Below are 17942 nucleotides of genomic sequence, written 5' to 3' on the forward strand. Positions count from 1 at the left end.
GATGCCATTTCTAGGTTTTTTCTTTCTAGCGGGCGGAATAATTAACCGATTTTGATAAAACTTTGTAAGGACTTGTAAACCGAATAGAGTGAGGTTCCTATCGATTTTTGAGCCAATCGGTTGACTGGAACTAATATTTTAAGAAAAAAACTGATATTTTTGATGTCTTTTCCAGGTTTTTTCTTTCTAGCGGGCGGAATATTAAACCGATTTTGATAAAACTTTGTAAGGACGTGTAAACCGAATAGAGTGAGATTCCTATCAATTTTCGAGCGAATCGGTTGACTGGAACTAGAAATATAGGCCAAAAACTGATATTTTTGATGTCTTTTACAGGTTTTTTCTTTCTAGAGGGCGAAATATATGACCGATTATGATAAAACTTTGTAAGGACGTGTAAACCGAATAGAGTGAGATTCCTATCGATTTTCGAGCGAATCGGTTGACTGGAAATAGATAGATAGGCCAAAAACTGATATTTTTGATGTCTTTTCCAGGTTTTTTCTTTCTAGCGGGCGGAATATTAAACGATTTTCATAAAACTTTGTAAGGACGTGTAAACCGAATAGAGTGAGGTTCCTATCGATTTTAGAGCGAATCGGTTGACTGGAACTAGATATATAGGCCAAAAACTGATATTTTTGATGTCTTTTCCAGGTTTTTTCTTTCTAGCCGGCGGAATATTAAACGATTTTCATAAAACTTTGTAAGGACGTATAAACCGAATAGAGTGAGGTTCCTATAAGTTTTTGAGAGAATCGGTTGACTGGAACTAGATATATAGGCCAAAAACTGTTATTTTTGATGTCTTTTCCAGGTTTTTTCTTTCTAGCCGGCGGAATATTAAACGATTTTCATAAAACTTTGTAAGGACGTGTAAACCGAATAGAGTGAGATTCCTATCGATTTTCGAGGGAATTGGTTGACTGGAACTAGAAATATAGGCCAAAAACTGATATTTTTGATGCCATTTCGAGGTTTTTTCTTCTATCGGGCGGAATATTTGACCGATTTTGATAAAACTTTGTAAGGATGTGAAAACCGAATAGAGTGAGATTCCTATCGATTTTCGTGCGAATCGGTTGACTGGAACTAATAATATAGGCCAAAAACTGATATTTTTGATGTCTTTTCCAGGTTTTTTTTCTAGTGGGCTGAATACTAAACCGATTTTCATAAAACTTTGTAAGGTCTTGGTATCCGAATAGAGTAAGATTCCTATCGATTTTAGAGCGAATCGGTTGACTGGAACTAGATATATAGGCAAAAAACTGATATTTTTGATGCCTTTTCCAGGTTTTTTCTTTCTAGCGGGCGGAATATTTAACCGATTTTCGTAAAACTTTGTAAGGACGTGTAAACCGAATAAGGTGAGATTCCTATCGGTTTTCGAGCGAATCGGTTGACTGGAACTAATATTATACGAAAAAAACTGATATTTTTGATGCCTTTTCCAGGATTTTTTTTCTAGTGGGCGGAATATTAAACCGATTTTCATAAAACTTTGTAAGGTCGTGTAAACCGAATAGAGTGAGATTCCTATAAGTTTTCGAGAGAATCGGTTGTCTGGAACTAATTTTTATAGGCAAAAACTGATATTTTTGATGCCTTTTCGAGGTTTTTTCTTCTATTGGGCGGAAAATTTGACCGATTTTGATAAAACTTTGTAAGGACGTGAAAACCGAATAGAGTGTGATTCTTATCGATTTTTGAGCCAATCGGTTGACTGGAACTAATATTATAGGAAAAAAACTGATATTTTTGATGCCTTTTCCAGGTTTTTCTTTCTAGCGGGCGCAATATTTGACCGATTTTCATAAAACTTTGTAAGGTCATGTAATCCGAATAGAGTAAGATTCCTATCGATTTTGGAGCGAATCGGATGACTGGAACTATTATTTTAGGAAAAAAACTGATATTTTTGATGCGTTTTCCAGGTTTTTTTTTCTAGCGGGCGGAATATTAAACCGATTTTCATAAAACTTTGTAAGGACCTGTAAACCGAAAAGAGTGAGATTCCTATAGATTTTCGAGCGAATCGGTTGACTGGAACTAGAAATATAGGCCAAAAACTGATATTTTTGATGCCTTTTCCAGGTTTTTTCTTTCTAACGGGCGGAATAATTAACCGGTTTTGATAAAACATTGTAAGGACGTGTAAACCGAATAAAGTGAGGTTCCTATCGATTTTCGAGCCAATCGGTGGACTGGAACTAATATTATAGGCAAAAAACTGATATTTTTGATGCCTCTTCCAGGTTTTTTCTTTCTAGCAGGCGGAATATTAAACCCATTTTAATAAAACTTTATAAGGACGTGAAAACCGAAGAGAGTGAGATTCCTATCGATTTTCGAGCGTATCGGTTGACTGGTATTATTATTATAGGCAAAAAACTGATATTTTTGATGCCTTTTCAAGGTTTTTTCTTTCTAGCGGGCGGAATATTTAACCGATTTTCATAAAACTTTGTAAGGTCGTGTAAACTGAATAAAGTGAGATTCCTATCGATTTTAGAGCGAATCGGTTGACTGGAACTAATATTATAGGCAAAAAACTGATATTTTTGATGCCTATTCCAGGTTTTTCTTTCTAGCGCCGCAATATTTGACCGATTTTGATAAAACTTTGTCAGGACGTGTGAACCGAATAGAGTGAGATTCCTATCGATTTTCGAGCGAATCGGTTGACTGGAAATAGATATATAGGCCAAAACGTATATTTTTGATGTCTTTTTCAGGTTTTTTCTTTCTAGCAGGCGGAATATTTAACCGATTTTGATAAATCTTTGTAAGGACGTGTAATCCGAATAGAGTGAGATTCCTATCGATTTTCGAGCGAATCGGTTGACTGGAACTAATAATATAGGCCAAAAACTGATATTTTTGATGTCTTTTCCAGGTTTTTTTTTCTAGTGGGCGGAATATTAAACCGATTTTCATAAAACTTTGTAAGGTCATGTAATCCGAATAGAGTAAGATTCCTATCGATTTTAGAGCGAATCGGTTGACTGGAACTAGATATATAGGCAAAAAACTGATATTTTTGATGCCTTTTCCAGGTTTTTTCTTTCCAGCGGGCGGAATATTTAACCGATTTTCGTAAAACTTTGTAAGGACGTGTAAACCGAATAAGGTGAGATTCCTATCGGTTTTCGAGCGAATCGGTTGACTGGAACTAATATTATAGGAAAAAAACTGATATTTTTGATGCCTTTTCCAGGTTTTTTTTTCTAGTGGGCGGAATATTAAACCGATTTTTATAAAACTTTGTAAGGTCGTGTAAACCGAATAGAGTGAGATTCCTATAAGTTTTCGAGAGAATCGGTTGACTGGAACTAATTTTTATAGGCAAAAAACTGATATTTTTGATGCCTTTTCGAGGTTTTTTCTTCTATCGGGCGGAAAATTTGACCGATTTTGATAAAACTTTGTAAGGACGTGAAAACCGAAAAGAGTGTGATTCTTATCGATTTTTGAGCCAATCGGTTGACTGGAACTTATATTATAGGAAAAAAACTAATATTTTGACGCCTTTTCCAGGTTTTTCTTTCTAGCGGGCGCAATATTTGACCGATTTTGATAAAACTTTGTAAGGACGTGTAAACCGAATAGAGTGAGATTCCTATCGATTTTCGAGCGAATCGGTTGACTGGAACTAGAAATATAGGCCAAAAACTGATATTTTTGATGTCTTTTCCAGGTTTTTTTTTCTAGTGGGCGGAATATTAAACCGATTTTCATAAAACTTTGTAAGGTCATGTAATCCGAATAGAGTACGATTCCTATCGATTTTAGAGCGAATCGGTTGACTGGAACTAGATATATAGGCAAAAAACTGATATTTTTGATGCCTTTTTCAGGTTTTTCCTTTCTAGCGGGCGGAATATTTAAGCGATTTTCGTAAAACTTTGTAAGGACGTGTAAACCGAATAAGGTGAGATTCCTATCGGTTTTCGAGCGAATCGGTTGACTGGAACTAATATTATAGGAAAAAAACTGATATTTTTGATGCCTTTTCCAGGTTTTTTTTTCTAGTGGGCGGAATATTAAACCGATTTTCATAAAACTTTGTAAGGTCGTGTAAACCGAATAGAGTGAGGGTCCTATAAGTTTTCGAGAGAATCGGATGACTGGAACTAATTTTTATAGGCAAAAAACTGATATTTTTGATGCCTTTTCGAGGTTTTTTCTTCTATCGGGCGGAAAATTTGACCGATTTTGATAAAACTTTGTAAGGACGTGAAAACCGAATAGAGTGAGATTCCTATCGATTTTCGTGCGAATCGGTTGACTGGAACTAATATTATAGGCCAAAAACTGATATTTTTGATGTCTTTTGCAGGTTTTTTCTTTCTAGCGGGCGGAATATTTAACCGATTTTCATAAAACTTTGTAAGGTCGTGTAAACTGAATAGATTGAGATTCCTATCGATTTTAGAGCGAATCGGTTGACTAGAACTAATATTATAGGAAAAAAACTGATATTTTTGATGCCTTTTCCAGGTTTTTCTTTGTAGCGGGCGCAATATTTGTCCGATTTTGATAAAATTTTGTAAGGACGTGTAAACCGAATAGAGTGAGATTCCTATCGATTTTCGAGCGAATCAGTTGACTGGAAATAGATATATAGGCCAAAAACTGATATTTTTGATGTCTTTTCCAGGTTTTTTCTTTCTAGCGGGCGGAATATTTAACCGATTTTCATAAAACTTTGGAAGGACGTGTAAACCGAATAGAGTGAGACTCCTATCGATTTTTGAGCCAATCGGTTGACTGGAACTAATATTTTAAGAAAAAAACTGATTTTTTTGATGTCTTTTCCAGGTTTTTTCTTTCTAGCGGGCGGAATATTAAACCGATTTTGATAAAACTTTGTAAGGACTTGTAAACCGAATAGAGTGAGGTTCCTATCGATTTTTGAGCCAATCGGTTGACTGGAACTAATATTTTAAGAAAAAAACTGATTTTTTTGATGTCTTTTCCAGGATTTTTCTTTCTAGCGGGCGGAATATTAAACCGATTTTGATAAAACTTTGTAAGGACGTGTAAACCGAATAGAGTGAGATTCCTATCGATTTTCGAGCGAATCGGTTGACTGGAACTAGAAATATAGACCAAAAACTGATATTTTTGAAGTCTTTTCCAGGTTTTTTTTTCTAGTGGGCGGAATATTAAACCGATTATCATAAAACTTTGTAAGGTCATGTAATCCGAATAGAGTACGATTCCTATCGATTTTAGAGCGAATCGGTTGACTGGAACTAGATATATAGGCAAAAAACTGATATTTTTGATGCCTTTTTCAGGTTTTTCCTTTCTAGCGGGCGGAATATTTAAGCGATTTTCGTAAAACTTTGTAAGGACGTGTAAACCGAATAAGGTGAGATTCCTATCGGTTTTCGAGCGAATCGGTTGACTGGAACTAATATTATAGGAAAAAAACTGATATTTTTGATGCCTTTTCCAGGTTTTTTTTTCTAGTGGGCGGAATATTAAACCGATTTTCATAAAACTTTGTAAGGTCGTGTAAACCGAATAGAGTGAGGGTCCTATAAGTTTTCGAGAGAATCGGATGACTGGAACTAATTTTTATAGGCAAAAAACTGATATTTTTGATGCCTTTTCGAGGTTTTTTCTTCTATCGGGCGGAAAATTTGACCGATTTTGATAAAACTTTGTAAGGACGTGAAAACCGAATAGAGTGAGATTCCTATCGATTTTCGTGCGAATCGGTTGACTGGAACTAATATTATAGGCCAAAAACTGATATTTTTGATGTCTTTTGCAGGTTTTTTCTTTCTAGCGGGCGGAATATTTAACCGATTTTCATAAAACTTTGTAAGGTCGTGTAAACTGAATAGATTGAGATTCCTATCGATTTTAGAGCGAATCGGTTGACTAGAACTAATATTATAGGAAAAAAACTGATATTTTTGATGCCTTTTCCAGGTTTTTCTTTGTAGCGGGCGCAATATTTGTCCGATTTTGATAAAATTTTGTAAGGACGTGTAAACCGAATAGAGTGAGATTCCTATCGATTTTCGAGCGAATCAGTTGACTGGAAATAGATATATAGGCCAAAAACTGATATTTTTGATGTCTTTTCCAGGTTTTTTCTTTCTAGCGGGCGGAATATTTAACCGATTTTCATAAAACTTTGGAAGGACGTGTAAACCGAATAGAGTGAGACTCCTATCGATTTTTGAGCCAATCGGTTGACTGGAACTAATATTTTAAGAAAAAAACTGATTTTTTTGATGTCTTTTCCAGGTTTTTTCTTTCTAGCGGGCGGAATATTAAACCGATTTTGATAAAACTTTGTAAGGACTTGTAAACCGAATAGAGTGAGGTTCCTATCGATTTTTGAGCCAATCGGTTGACTGGAACTAATATTTTAAGAAAAAAACTGATTTTTTTGATGTCTTTTCCAGGATTTTTCTTTCTAGCGGGCGGAATATTAAACCGATTTTGATAAAACTTTGTAAGGACGTGTAAACCGAATAGAGTGAGATTCCTATCGATTTTCGAGCGAATCGGTTGACTGGAACTAGAAATATAGACCAAAAACTGATATTTTTGAAGTCTTTTCCAGGTTTTTTTTTCTAGTGGGCGGAATATTAAACCGATTATCATAAAACTTTGTAAGGTCGTGTAAACCGAATAGAGTGAGATTCCTATCGATTTTCGTGAGAATCGGTTGACTGGAACTAATATTATAGGCAAAAAACTGATATTTTTGATGCTTTTTCCACGTTTTTTCTTTCTAGCGGGCGGAATATTTAACCGATTTTCGTAAAACTTTGTAAGGACGTGTAAACCGAATAGAGTGAGATTCCTATCAATTTTCGAGCGAATCGGTTGACTGGAACTAGAAATATAGGCCAAAAACTGATATTTTTGATGTCTTTTACAGGTTTTTTCTTTCTAGAGGGCGAAATATATGACCGATTATGATAAAACTTTGTAAGGACGTGTAAACCGAATAGAGTGAGATTCCTATCGATTTTCGAGCGAATCGGTTGACTGGAAATAGATAGATAGGCCAAAAACTGATATTTTTGATGTCTTTTCCAGGTTTTTTCTTTCTAGCGGGCGGAATATTAAACGATTTTCATAAAACTTTGTAAGGACGTGTAAACCGAATAGAGTGAGGTTCCTATCGATTTTAGAGCGAATCGGTTGACTGGAACTAGATATATAGGCCAAAAACTGATATTTTTGATGTCTTTTCCAGGTTTTTTCTTTCTAGCCGGCGGAATATTAAACGATTTTCATAAAACTTTGTAAGGACGTATAAACCGAATAGAGTGAGGTTCCTATAAGTTTTTGAGAGAATCGGTTGACTGGAACTAGATATATAGGCCAAAAACTGTTATTTTTGATGTCTTTTCCAGGTTTTTTCTTTCTAGCCGGCGGAATATTAAACGATTTTCATAAAACTTTGTAAGGACGTGTAAACCGAATAGAGTGAGATTCCTATCGATTTTCGAGGGAATTGGTTGACTGGAACTAGAAATATAGGCCAAAAACTGATATTTTTGATGCCATTTCGAGGTTTTTTCTTCTATCGGGCGGAATATTTGACCGATTTTGATAAAACTTTGTAAGGATGTGAAAACCGAATAGAGTGAGATTCCTATCGATTTTCGTGCGAATCGGTTGACTGGAACTAATAATATAGGCCAAAAACTGATATTTTTGATGTCTTTTCCAGGTTTTTTTTCTAGTGGGCTGAATACTAAACCGATTTTCATAAAACTTTGTAAGGTCATGTTATCCGAATAGAGTAAGATTCCTATCGATTTTAGAGCGAATCGGTTGACTGGAACTAGATATATAGGCAAAAAACTGATATTTTTGATGCCTTTTCCAGGTTTTTTCTTTCTAGCGGGCGGAATATTTAACCGATTTTCGTAAAACTTTGTAAGGACGTGTAAACCGAATAAGGTGAGATTCCTATCGGTTTTCGAGCGAATCGGTTGACTGGAACTAATATTATACGAAAAAAACTGATATTTTTGATGCCTTTTCCAGGATTTTTTTTCTAGTGGGCGGAATATTAAACCTATTTTCATAAAACTTTGCAAGGTCGTGTAAACCGAATAGAGTGAGATTCCTATAAGTTTTCGAGAGAATCGGTTGACTGGAACTAATTTTTATAGGCAAAAACTGATATTTTTGATGCCTTTTCGAGGTTTTTTCTTCTATTGGGCGGAAAATTTGACCGATTTTGATAAAACTTTGTAAGGACGTGAAAACCGAATAGAGTGTGATTCTTATCGATTTTTGAGCCAATCGGTTGACTGGAACTAATATTATAGGAAAAAAACTGATATTTTTGATGCCTTTTCCAGGTTTTTCTTTCTAGCGGGCGCAATATTTGACCGATTTTGATAAAACTTTGCAAGGACGTGTAAACCGAATAGAGTGAGATTCCTATCGATTTTCGAGCGAATCGGTTGACTGGAACTAGATATATAGGCCAATAACTGATATTTTTGATGTCTTTTCCAGGTTTTTTCTTTCTAGCGGGCGGAATATTAAACCGATTTTGGTAAAACTTTGTAAGGACGTGTAAACCGAATAGAGGGAGATTCCTATCGATTTTCGAGCGAATCGGTTGACTGGAACTAGAAATATAGACCAAAAACTGATATTTTTGATGTCTTTTCCAGGTTTTTTTTTCTAGTGGGCGGAATATTAAACCGATTTTCATAAAACTTTGTAAGGTCGTGTAAACCGAATAGAGTGAGATTCCTATCGATTTTCGTACGAATCGGTTGACTGGAACTAATATTATAGGCAAAAAACTGATATTTTTGATGCCTTTTCCACGTTTTTTCTTTCTAGCGGGCGGAATATTTAACCGATTTTCGTAAAACTTTGTAAGGACGTGTAAACCGAATAGAGTGAGATTCCTATCAATTGTCGAGCGAATCGGTTGACTGGAACTAGAAATATAGGCCAAAAACTGATATTTTTGATGTCTTTTACAGGTTTTTTCTTTCTGGAGGGCGAAATATATGACCGATTTTGATAAAACTTTGTAAGGTCGTGTAAACCGAATAGAGTGAGATTCCTATAAGTTTTCGCGAGAATCGGTTGACTGGAACTAATTTTTATAGGCAAAAAACTGATATTTTTGATGCCTTTTCGAGGTTTTTTCTTCTATCGGGCGGAAAATTTAACCGATTTTGATAAAACTTTGTAAGGACGTGAAAACCGAATAGAGTGAGATTCCTATCGATTTTCGTGCGAATCGGTTGACTGGAACTAATATTATAGGCAAAAAACTGATATTTTTGATGCCTTTTCCAGGTTTTTCTTTCTAGCGCCGCAATATTTGTCCGATTTTGATAAAACTTTGTGAGGACGTGTGAACCGAATAGAGTGAGATTCCTATCGATTTTCGAGCGAATCGGTTGACTGGAAATAGATATATAGGCCAAAACTGATATTTTTGATGTCTTTTTCAGGTTTTTTCTTTCTAGCAGGCAGAATATTTAGCCGATTTTGATAAATCTTTGTAAGGACGTGTAATCCGAATAGAGTGTGAGTCTTATCGATTTTTGAGCCAATCGGTTGACTGGAACTAATATTATAGGAAAAAAACTGATATTTTTGATGTCTTTTCCAGGTTTTTTCTTTCTAGCGGGTGGAATATTTAACCGATTTTCATAAAACTTTGTAAGGACGTGTAAACCGAATAGAGTGAGAATCCTATCGATTTTCGAGCGAATCGGTTGACTGGAAGTAATATTATAGGGCAAAAAACTGATATTTTTGATGCCATTTCTAGGTTTTTTCTTTCTAGCGGGCGGAATAATTAACCGATTTTGATAAAACTTTGTAAGGACTTGTAAACCGAATAGAGTGAGGTTCCTATCGATTTTTGAGCCAATCGGTTGACTGGAACTAATATTTTAAGAAAAAAACTGATATTTTTGATGTCTTTTCCAGGTTTTTTCTTTCTAGCGGGCGGAATATTAAACCGATTTTGATAAAACTTTGTAAGGACGTGTAAACCGAATAGAGGGAGATTCCTATCGATTTTCGAGCGAATCGGTTGACTGGAACTAGAAATATAGACCAAAAACTGATATTTTTGAAGTCTTTTTCCCAGGTTTTTTTTTCTAGTGGGCGGAATATTAAACCGATTTTCATAAAACTTTGTAAGGTCGTGTAAACCGAATAGAGTGAGATTCCTATCGATTTTCGAGCGAATTGGTTGACTGGAACTAGAAATATAGGCCAAAAACTGATATTTTTGATGCCATTTCGAGGTTTTTTCTTCTATCGGGCGGAATATTTGACCGATTTTGATAAAACTTTGTAAGGATGTAAAAACCGAATAGAGTGAGATTCCTATCGATTTTCGTGCGAATCGGTTGACTGGAAATAGATATATAGGCAAAAAACTGATATTTTTGATGCCTTTTCGAGGTTTTTTCTTCTATCGGGCGGAAAATTTAACCGATTTTGATAAAACTTTGTAAGGACGTGAAAACCGAATAGAGTGAGATTCCTATCGATTTTCGTGCGAATCGGTTGACTGGAACTAATATTATAGGCAAAAAACTGATATTTTTGATGCTTTTTCCAGGTTTTTTCTTTCTAGCGGGCGGAATAATTAACCGATTTTGGTAAATCTTTGTAAGGACGTGTAAACTGAATAGAGTGAGATTCCTATCGATTTTCGAGCGAGTCGGTTGACTGGAACTAGATATATAGGCCAAAAACTGATATTTTTGATGTCTTTTCCAGGTTTTTTCTTTCTAGCGGGCGGAATATTTAACCGATTTTCATAAAACTTTGTAAGGACGTGTAAACCGAATAGAGTGAGACTCCTATCGATTTTCGAGCGAATCGGTTGACTGGAACTAATATTATAGGGCAAAAAAGTGATATTTTTGATGCTATTTCTAGGTTTTTTCTTTCTAGCGGGCGGAATAATTAACCGATTTTGATAAAACTTTGTAAGGACTTGTAAACCGAATAGAGTGAGGTTCCTATCGATTTTTGAGCCAATCGGTTGACTGGAACTAATATTATAACAAAAAAACTGATATTTTTGACGCCTTTTCCAGGTTTTTCTTTTTAGCGGGCGCAATATTTGACCGATTTTGATAAAACTTTGCAAGGACGTGTAAACCGAATAGAGTGAGATTCCTATCGATTTTCGAGCGAATCGGTTGACTGGAACTAGATATATAGGCCAATAACTGATATTTTTGATGTCTTTTCCAGGTTTTTTCTTTCTAGCGGGCGGAATATTAAACCGATTTTGATAAAACTTTGTAAGGACGTGTAAACCGAATAGAGGGAGATTCCTATCGATTTTCGAGCGAATCGGTTGACTGGAACTAGAAATATAGACCAAAAACTGATATTTTTGATGTCTTTTCCAGGTTTTTTTTTCTAGTGGGCGGAATATTAAACCGATTTTCATAAAACTTTGTAAGGTCGTGTAAACCGAATAGAGTGAGATTCCTATCGATTTTCGTGCGAATCGGTTGACTGGAACTAATATTATAGGCAAAAAACTGATATTTTTGATGCCTTTTCCACGTTTTTTCTTTCTAGCGGGCGGAATATTTAACCGATTTTCGTAAAACTTTGTAAGGACGTGTAAACCGAATAGAGTGAGATTCCTATCAATTGTCGAGCGAATCGGTTGACTGGAACTAGAAATATAGGCCAAAAACTGATATTTTTGATGTCTTTTACAGGTTTTTTCTTTCTGGAGGGCGAAATATATGACCGATTTTGATAAAACTTTGTAAGGACGTGTAAACCGAATAGAGTGAGATTCCTATCGATTTTCGAGCGAATTGGTTGACTGGAACTAGAAATATAGGCCAAAAACTGATGATATTTTTGATGCCATTTGGAGGTTTTTTCTTCCATCGGGCGGAATATTTGACCGATTTTGATAAAACTTTGTAAGGACGTGAAAACCGAATAGAGTGAGATTCCTATCGATTTTCGTGCGAATCGGTTGACTGGAACTAATATTATAGGCAAAAAACTGATATTTTTGATGCCTTTTCCAGGTTTTTCTTTCTAGCGCCGCAATATTTGTCCGATTTTGATAAAACTTTGTGAGGACGTGTGAACCGAATAGAGTGAGATTCCTATCGATTTTCGAGCGAATCGGTTGACTGGAAATAGATATATAGGCCAAAACTGATATTTTTGATGTCTTTTTCAGGTTTTTTCTTTCTAGCAGGCAGAATATTTAGCCGATTTTGATAAATCTTTGTAAGGACGTGTAATCCGAATAGAGTGAGATTCCTATCGATTTTCGAGCGAATCGGTTGACTGGAACTAATAATATAGGCAAAAAACTGATATTTTTAATGCCATTTGTAGGTTTTTTCTTTCTCGCGGGCGGAATAATTAACCGATTTTGATAAAACTTTGTAAGGACGTGTAAACCGAATAGAGTGTGAGTCTTATCGATTTTTGAGCCAATCGGTTGACTGGAACTAATATTATAGGAAAAAAACTGATATTTTTGATGTCTTTTCCAGGTTTTTTCTTTCTAGCGGGTGGAATATTTAACCGATTTTCATAAAACTTTGTAAGGACGTGTAAGCCGAATAGAGTGAGAATCCTATCGATTTTCGAGCGAATCGGTTGACTGCAAGTAATATTATAGGGCAAAAAACTGATATTTTTGATGCCATTTCTAGGTTTTTTCTTTCTAGCGAGCGGAATAATTAACCGATTTTGATAAAACTTTGTAAGGACTTGTAAACCGAATAGAGTGAGGTTCCTATCGATTTTTGAGCCAATCGGTTGACTGGAACTAATATTTTAAGAAAAAAACTGATATTTTTGATGTGTTTTCCAGGTTTTTTCTTTCTAGCGGGCGGAATATTAAACCGATTTTGATAAAACCTTGTAAGGACGTGTCAACCGAATAGAGGGAGATTCCTATCGATTTTCGAGCGAATCGGTTGACTGGAACTAGAAATATAGACCAAAAACTGATATTTTTGAAGTCTTTTCCAGGTTTTTTTTTCTAGTGGGCGGAATATTAAACCGATTTTCATAAAACTTTGTAAGGTCGTGTAAACCGAATAGAGTGAGATTCCTATCGATTTTCGAGGGAATTGGTTGACTGGAACTAGAAATATAGGCCAAAAACTGATATTTTTGATGCCATTTCGAGGTTTTTTCTTCTATCGGGCGGAATATTTGACCGATTTTGATAAAACTTTGTAAGGATGTAAAAACCGAATAGAGTGAGATTCCTATCGATTTTCGTGCGAATCGGTTGACTGGAAATAGATATATAGGCCAAAAACTGATATTTTTGATGCCTTTTTCAGGTTTTTTCTTTCTAGCAGGCGGAATATTTAACCGATTTTGATAAATCTTTGTAAGGACGTCTAATCCGAATAGAGTGAGATTCCTATCGATTTTCGAGCGAATCGGTTGACTGGAACTAATAATATAGGCCAAAAACTGATATTTTTGATGTCTTTTCCAGGTTTTTTTTTCTAGTGGGCGGAATATTAAACCGATTTTCATAAAACTTTGTAAGGTCATGTAATCCGAATAGAGTAAGATTCCTATCGATTTTGGAGCGAATCGGATGACTGGAACTAATATTATAGGAAAAAAACTGATATTTTTGATGCGTTTTCCAGGTTTTTTTTTCTAGCGGGCGGAATATTAAACCGATTTTCATAAAACTTTGTAAGGACCTGTAAACCGAAAAGAGTGAGATTCCTATAGATTTTCGAGCGAATCGGTTGACTGGAACTAGAAATATAGGCCAAAAACTGATATTTTTGATGCCTTTTCCAGGTTTTTTCTTTCTAACGGGCGGAATAATTAACCGGTTTTGATAAAACATTGTAAGGACGTGTAAACCGAATAAAGTGAGGTTCCTATCGATTTTCGAGCCAATCGGTGGACTGGAACTAATATTATAGGCAAAAAACTGATATTTTTGATGCCTCTTCCAAGTTTTTTCTTTCTAGCAGGCGGAATATTAAACCCATTTTAATAAAACTTTATAAGGACGTGAAAACCGAAGAGAGTGAGATTCCTATCGATTTTCGAGCCAATCGGTTGACTGGAACTAATATTTTAAGAAAAAAACTGATATTTTTGATGTGTTTTCCAGGTTTTTTCTTTCTAGCGGGCGGAATATTAAACCGATTTTGATAAAACTTTGTAAGGACGTGTAAACCGAATAGAGGGAGATTCCTATCGATTTTCGAGCGAATCGGTTGACTGGAACTAGAAATATAGACCAAAAACTGATATTTTTGAAGTCTTTTCCAGGTTTTTTTTTCTAGTGGGCGGAATATTAAACCGATTTTCATAAAACTTTGTAAGGTCGTGTAAACCGAATAGAGTGAGATTCCTATCGATTTTCGAGCGAATTGGTTGACTGGAACTAGAAATATAGGCCAAAAACTGATATTTTTGATGCCATTTCGAGGTTTTTTCTTCTATCGGGCGGAATATTTGACCGATTTTGATAAAACTTTGTAAGGATGTAAAAACCGAATAGAGTGAGATTCCTATCGATTTTCGTGCGAATCGGTTGACTGGAAATAGATATATAGGCCAAAAACTGATATTTTTGATGCCTTTTCAGGTTTTTTCTTTCTAGCAGGCGGAATATTTAACCGATTTTGATAAATCTTTGTAAGGACGTGTAATCCGAATAGAGTAAGATTCCTATCGATTTTGGAGCGAATCGGATGACTGGAACTAATATTATAGGAAAAAAACTGATATTTTTGATGCGTTTTCCAGGTTTTTTTTTCTAGCGGGCGGAATATTAAACCGATTTTCATAAAACTTTGTAAGGACCTGTAAACCGAAAAGAGTGAGATTCCTATAGATTTTCGAGCGAATCGGTTGACTGGAACTAGAAATATAGGCCAAAAACTGATATTTTTGATGCCTTTTCCAGGTTTTTTCTTTCTAACGGGCGGAATAATTAACCGGTTTTGATAAAACATTGTAAGGACGTGTAAACCGAATAAAGTGAGGTTCCTATCGATTTTCGAGCCAATCGGTGGACTGGAACTAATATTATAGGCAAAAAACTGATATTTTTGATGCCTCTTCCAGGTTTTTTCTTTCTAGCAGGCGGAATATTAAACCCATTTTAATAAAACTTTATAAGGACGTGAAAACCGAAGAGAGTGAGATTCCTATCGATTTTCGAGCGTATCGGTTGACTGGTATTATTATGATAGGCAAAAAACTGATATTTTTGATGCCTTTTCAAGGTTTTTTCTTTCTAGCGGGCGGAATATTTAACCGATTTTCATAAAACTTTGTAAGGTCGTGTAAACTGAATAAAGTGAGATTCCTATCGATTTTCGAGCGAATCGGTTGACTGGAACTAATAATATAGGCCAAAAACTGATATTTTTGATGTCTTTTCCAGGTTTTTTTTTCTAGTGGGCGGAATATTAAACCGATTTTCATAAAACTTTGTAAGGTCATGTAATCCGAATAGAGTAAGATTCCTATCGATTTTAGAGCGAATCGGTTGACTGGAACTAGATATATAGGCAAAAAACTGATATTTTTGATGCCTTTTCCAGGTTTTTTCTTTCCAGCGGGCGGAATATTTAACCGATTTTCGTAAAACTTTGTAAGGACGTGTAAACCGAATAAGGTGAGATTCCTATCGGTTTTCGAGCGAATCGGTTGACTGGAACTAATATTATAGGAAAAAAACTGATATTTTTGATGCCTTTTCCAGGTTTTTTTTTCTAGTGGGCGGAATATTAAACCGATTTTTATAAAACTTTGTAAGGTCGTGTAAACCGAATAGAGTGAGATTCCTATAAGTTTTCGAGAGAATCGGTTGACTGGAACTAATTTTTATAGGCAAAAAACTGATATTTTTGATGCCTTTTCGAGGTTTTTTCTTCTATCGGGCGGAAAATTTGACCGATTTTGATAAAACTTTGTAAGGACGTGAAAACCGAAAAGAGTGTGATTCTTATCGATTTTTGAGCCAATCGGTTGACTGGAACTTATATTATAGGAAAAAAACTAATATTTTGACGCCTTTTCCAGGTTTTTCTTTCTAGCGGGCGCAATATTTGACCGATTTTGATAAAACTTTGTAAGGACGTGTAAACCGAATAGAGTGAGATTCCTATCGATTTTCGAGCGAATCGGTTGACTGGAACTAGAAATATAGGCCAAAAACTGATATTTTTGATGTCTTTTCCAGGTTTTTTTTTCTAGTGGGCGGAATATTAAACCGATTTTCATAAAACTTTGTAAGGTCATGTAATCCGAATAGAGTACGATTCCTATCGATTTTAGAGCGAATCGGTTGACTGGAACTAGATATATAGGCAAAAAACTGATATTTTTGATGCCTTTTTCAGGTTTTTCCTTTCTAGCGGGCGGAATATTTAAGCGATTTTCGTAAAACTTTGTAAGGACGTGTAAACCGAATAAGGTGAGATTCCTATCGGTTTTCGAGCGAATCGGTTGACTGGAACTAATATTATAGGAAAAAAACTGATATTTTTGATGCCTTTTCCAGGTTTTTTTTTCTAGTGGGCGGAATATTAAACCGATTTTCATAAAACCTTGTAAGGTCGTGTAAACCGAATAGAGTGAGGGTCCTATAAGTTTACGAGAGAATCGGATGACTGGAACTAATTTTTATAGGCAAAAAACTGATATTTTTGATGCCTTTTCGAGGTTTTTTCTTCTATCGGGCGGAAAATTTGACCGATTTTGATAAAACTTTGTAAGGACGTGTAAACCGAATAGAGTGAGATTCCTATCGATTTTCGAGCGAATCGGATGACTGGAACTAGAAATATAGGCCAAAAACTGATATTTTTGATGTCTTTTCCAGGTTTTTTTTTCTAGTGGGCGGAATATTAAACCGATTTTCATAAAACTTTGTAAGGTCATGTAATCCGAATAGAGTACGATTCCTATCGATTTTAGAGCGAATCGGTTGACTGGAACTAGATATATAGGCAAAAAACTGATATTTTTGATGCCTTTTTCAGGTTTTTCCTTTCTAGCGGGCGGAATATTTAAGCGATTTTCGTAAAACTTTGTAAGGACGTGTAAACCGAATAAGGTGAGATTCCTATCGGTTTTCGAGCGAATCGGTTGACTGGAACTAATATTATAGGAAAAAAACTGATATTTTTGATGCCTTTTCCAGGTTTTTTTTTCTAGTGGGCGGAATATTAAACCGATTTTCATAAAACCTTGTAAGGTCGTGTAAACCGAATAGAGTGAGACTCCTATCGATTTTCGAGCGAATCGGTTGACTGGAAGTAATATTATAGGGCAAAAAACTGATATTTTTGATGCCATTTCTAGGTTTTTTCTTTCTAGCGGGCGGAATAATTAACCGATTTTGATAAAACTTTGTAAGGACTTGTAAACCGAATAGAGTGAGGTTCCTATCGATTTTTGAGCCAATCGGTTGACTGGAACTAATATTTTAAGAAAAAAACTGATTTTTTTGATGTCTTTTCCAGGTTTTTTCTTTCTAGCGGGCGGAATATTAAACCGATTTTGATAAAACTTTGTAAGGACGTGTAAACCGAATAGAGTGAGATTCCTATCAATTTTCGAGCGAATCGGTTGACTGGAACTAGAAATATAGGCCAAAAACTGATATTTTTGATGTCTTTTACAGGTTTTTTCTTTCTAGAGGGCGAAATATATGACCGATTATGATAAAACTTTGTAAGGACGTGTAAACCGAATAGAGTGAGATTCCTATCGATTTTCGAGCGAATCGGTTGACTGGAAATAGATAGATAGGCCAAAAACTGATATTTTTGATGTCTTTTCCAGGTTTTTTCTTTCTAGCGGGCGGAATATTAAACGATTTTCATAAAACTTTGTAAGGACGTGTAAACCGAATAGAGTGAGGTTCCTATCGATTTTAGAGCGAATCGGTTGAC

This window comes from Lycorma delicatula, chromosome 1, assembly GCF_047948215.1.
Source record: "Lycorma delicatula isolate Av1 chromosome 1, ASM4794821v1, whole genome shotgun sequence".
In the NCBI taxonomy this organism is placed as follows: Eukaryota; Metazoa; Arthropoda; class Insecta; order Hemiptera; family Fulgoridae; genus Lycorma; species Lycorma delicatula.